The sequence below is a fragment of the Penaeus japonicus genome, unplaced genomic scaffold (genome assembly GCF_977035675.1).
Source record: "Penaeus japonicus unplaced genomic scaffold, GWHDUDI00000001_assembly GWHDUDI00002023, whole genome shotgun sequence".
Classification (NCBI taxonomy): domain Eukaryota; kingdom Metazoa; phylum Arthropoda; class Malacostraca; order Decapoda; family Penaeidae; genus Penaeus; species Penaeus japonicus.
This window is the reverse complement of record NW_028236425.1, coordinates 15001-20000: the sequence shown is the minus strand read 5'-3', so window position 1 is coordinate 20000 and position 5000 is coordinate 15001. Positions and strand designations below refer to the sequence as shown.

At 25.2% G+C, this 5000-nt stretch overlaps 1 protein-coding gene across 1 annotated transcript in view; it reads right to left on the bottom strand.

Moving 5' to 3' along the window:
- LOC147466305 (uncharacterized) overlaps positions 1–5000 on the bottom strand; it is a 14281-nt gene that overhangs the window by 5517 nt on the left and 3764 nt on the right. The window contains exon 3 of the mRNA XM_086535683.1: positions 2727–2825. The gene's annotated coding sequence lies outside the window, so the exon portion shown is untranslated. The remainder of the gene's footprint in view (positions 1–2726; positions 2826–5000) is intronic.

Here is a 5000-nt window from a genome sequence, read left to right as displayed (position 1 = left end):
ATATATATATATATATATATATATATATATATATATATATATATATGTATATATATTGTCGTCATCAATATATATATATGTATATATATATACATATATATACATACATACATACATATATATATATATATATATATATATATATATATATATATATTTATATATATATAATATATATATGTATGTATGTATGTATATATATGTATATATATATATGTGTATATATATATATATATATATATCTATATATATATATATATATATATATATGCATATGTATATATATGTATATATATATATATATATATATATATATATATATATATATATATATATATATATTCATACATAACAAAATATTGATAGAAATAGAAAAAAAATACAAATATGAATAACGAGAGAGAATGATAATTATTACAGTATAATAAAGTTAGTTATAAAATAATATAACATCTCTAGAAATAATAATGAAATTAACCAATGATATTCTATAAATGTGAGTAAAAATAACAATAGTGTTAATATAAACAATGGTATAAGTAATGAGTTAGGACAACTCATTAATGGGAACATAATGATAATGGATGATGAGCATGAAGATGAAAAGGAAAGAGAGAACTGAGAGGGATAATGAGAAGAGAAATAAATATGATGAAGTGTGGGAGAAGGAGAATTAGACAGAAAATGAAGTGACAAAGAGTAGAAGAATTATATAGAGAATGTAAAATGACAAAGAATAGGAGTAGGAGAAGGAAAATTGTACAGAAAATATAGAGTGACAAAGAGTAGGAGAAGGAGAATTATACAGAAAGTATAGAGTCACAAAGAGTAGGAGGAGAATTATATAGAAAGTATAGAGTGACACAGATTAGAAGGAAAATTATACAGAAAGTATAGAGTGACAAAGAATGGGAGAAGGAGAATTATACAGAAAGTATAGAGTGACAAAGAATAGGAGAAGGAGAATTATAAAGAAAGTATAGAGTGACAAAGAGTAGGAGAAGGAGAATTATAAAGAAAGTATAGAGTGACAAAGAGTAGGAGAAGGAGAATTATATAGAAAGTATAGAGTGACAAAGAGTTGCAGAAGGAGAGTTGCGACTGGAATGGCTCTGAGACTTGCGAGGATAAAAATTAAAATGAAAACTGTCGTGATGATGTTAATGAGAATCAAAATGAGAAGGGAACTAATTGGGGAATGAAAATGTCAATGCTAATTTGAATGGCAACAATTGTTATAATCGTAATTATTATCATATTAATGATAATGATGCTAATGAAAATATTTTTGATAAATACAAACTAAAAGAAAAGCTTATGAATAAGCACGAAATGACTAGAGAATGAAATGAAAGGGATGGAAAATGATGAAGAAAATGAGAGTGGAAATGAAAATGGGAAAGTATTCATGAATGAGAATCATCATGATTCTAAGAATGATTATGGTCTTTATAATTTTAATGCATATTCTGATGGCAATGATATGAAGGAAAATAATAACCATAATGAAAACAAGGATCTCATTATAGTTCTATCATTGTTGTTGGAGTTACTATTACCATTAACATAATATTTATAATGAAAAAAATTATGATATCAGTCATAAGAATTATTTAAAAATAATAATGGTCATTCTAACTAGTTTGATATTAATATTGATAATAATAATAATGATTGTTATCGTTATCTTTAATGTTTTTATATAATCATAATCAATGTTATTCTTATTCTTATCATTTTCATCATTATTATGGTTATTTTTATTAGTATTATCATTATCATTATAATAATCAAACTAAATAGGTAATATCTTTTTTCGTATGAACTTATATTATTGATATTTCATTTGGATATGTTACCTTTGTACTTAGCAAACCTAACTTAAGTTGCGAGAAGAGGTATTTTGTAAAACGAATGCTAAGTAGTGCATTCCTCTTAACAGCACCTGCATAGCCATGTTTGCTGCAAGCAAGCTGTGAGCAGACTTGGGTGTTTGCAAGAAGGAAGAACAAGGAAGCCATCGTGTTATCCTCATTGTCATTATCATCATGATTTACCGACACTGGTACTATGAGTGATAAAGACCACACAACTACAACAAAAGCATGTAGGAGAACAAGAACAACAGGATCATCAGCAAAATTATCAATGATGACAAGAGGAAGGATAACCTATGATAATAATTTAAATAGAAATAGGAGTAATACGAATAATTAAAATAATAATATTTTTAACTATAACAATAATAATAATAATAATAATAGGAATGATATGTATAAAATCATATATAAAAAAATTGAAATAAAAATGAAAATTATATCAATAATGAAAAGAGTAAAAGAGTAAGAAAAAAAGATGAATGATGAAAAGTGACTATTACAAAAGAAAATTCTTGAAATAATAATACAAATGTAATTGTAATAAATGATAATAAAAATGAATATTTTTATGATAGTATTAATCATAACATTGAAATTCATATGATAAAAGATAATGAATAAGTAACATTTACAAATAACTCAAATAAACAACTAAAACATAAGGAATGGATAAATAGAAAAGAATAATGAATGATGAAGAAATAAGAAAAGCTGATGATAGAGATATCCTTATTAGATCTGAATAATAATTGTTATAAATTTCCATGAAGACAAAAAAGAGAAAAGAAACAAAAGCAAAATTCTTCTGGTGCCTTTAAGAAGTCACTCGCTTTCCAATCGCCTTACCTTCATCATCCTCGGCGTTCACTTCTCCGCCCTTCTCAAGGAGCGTCTCTGCAACAGCATGATAGCCGTTCAAGGAAGCCCAGTGTAAGGGAGTCTTATCTGAGGGAGGAAGATGCTTCTGTTAGACGTCTGTTTGTGAGTAATGAGCGTGAGAATGGAAGTGAGGATGACAATGCGAAGGTGAATGTGAGTGAGAATGACAACGAGAAGGTGAATGTCAGTGAGAATAACAATGAGAAGCTGAATGTGAGTGAGAATAACAATGAGAAGCTGAATGTGAGTGAGAATGACAATGAGAAGGTGATTGTGAGGGAGAAAGAGACTAGTTTTAGGAATGAGATTAATAGAGATGATTAGGGTGATAAGGGTAAGGGCTAGGAATAGTATGGATATTTTGGATATTAATAAAATTGCAAATACTAAGAATGTTAATGAAAATAAGAATTATGAAAAGGTATAGAAACAATGAGATAATGAGAAAGAATATTATATTGAAAATGAATGTTTGATAATCATTTATCAATAATATATAAATATTTTTTTATTACTATGATAATTATTGTAATTTTTATTGTTTTTATTATTATATTTACGAACACCATTGCAATAATAACAGTAATCATGATAGCTATAATGATAGCAATGGTAATAAAATGATAAAAAAATATCAATCATAATGATAGAAATATTAGTGAAGATAATTATGACAATAACATGAATAATAATGATAATGAGGAAGATAAAAATAATAATGAAGATAATAATAATGATAATTCTTATAATAATGATAATTATATAATATTCATAATGATAATAAATGATAATGAAAATATTAATGATGATAAAAATAATAACAGCAATGATGATTTCTAAAAATGATAATAACATAAAAATATTCATTATCACTAAAAATAATCATTATCATTAATGATATTTACAATTCATAATAAATTTATAATCATTTATAATCAATATTTAAAATATTCATTATAATAAGAATTATCATCATAATCAATAAATATTATTTCCATCATTACTGTTATTACTATCATTATTCACCTTCCAATCACCATCATTATTATCATTATATCATTATCATTAGTTCCATCATTATCATGAGAGTGTTATCATCAGTATCATAAAATATTTCCTTCCTTAATATTTGTGGGGTTTTCTTGCCACATTCGTGTAGTAAAGATAAATATTATATTAAAGATAAATATTCGTGCAGTAAAGATCAATATAAATAAGTAAAGACAAATATAAGATATTCGTGCAGTAAATAAAGATGTTCTTTAGCCATTGAAACACGTGGTGTTGTTGAGCGTCTGCTAATTTATTCAGAAAATCATATTGATATAAAATGATTTACACTTCTGTTTCAATGCAGTTAAAATATATAGTCTTCATAATGGAAAAACATACACCTGATAAATGGTGTAACATAAACAAAACATGTCTTTCTTGTAGTAAATAAGCGTAAAATAAAAAACATCAAATATTGGTGGAACATGGGAGACATTACGTATGTCAAAGAAAACGGACCCGCCGTTCGGGGGGACTTAACTAAACTTTTATATTTCTAAATTTATTACTATCATTATTCATCATCACCATTATCATTATCATTGTTATCATAAATATGTCATTACCATTATCATTAGTTCTATTATCATCATGAAAGTGTTATCATCAACATTATCAGTGATGATTACTTTATCATTAATATTGTTTTCATTACCACCATCAACATTATGAAACTTTTCATTATCATCATTATTGTTGTTGCTTTTGTTGCCATTACTTTCTCCATTATCATCATTGTCTTTGTCATCACTGACAAAGATCTCGCAACAACACCACCAACAAAAGCATGTAGGAGAACAAGAACAGGATCACCATCAAAATAACAATAATGAGAAGAAGAAGGATGATAACAATTGATAATTTAGTAGAAATGGGAGTGACAATGATACTTATAGTAATGAAATAATAATGATAATATGAATAGGACCATTGATGATGATTATGATTAATGATGAGGATGATCATATTTCTTTTAAATAATGATGAAATAATAATGATATTATCATTAATAATTGAAATCATCATACTTATTATTATCAGAATTGTTATAACTAATCATTATAACATTTATATTATAAAGAAACAGAAAAATCTATTTATTTCTATTTTATAGAATATTCTATGAAAATATTTTATTGAAAAATTCATAGAATAAAGAAATAAATATCAATAAAATTAATGATAAAA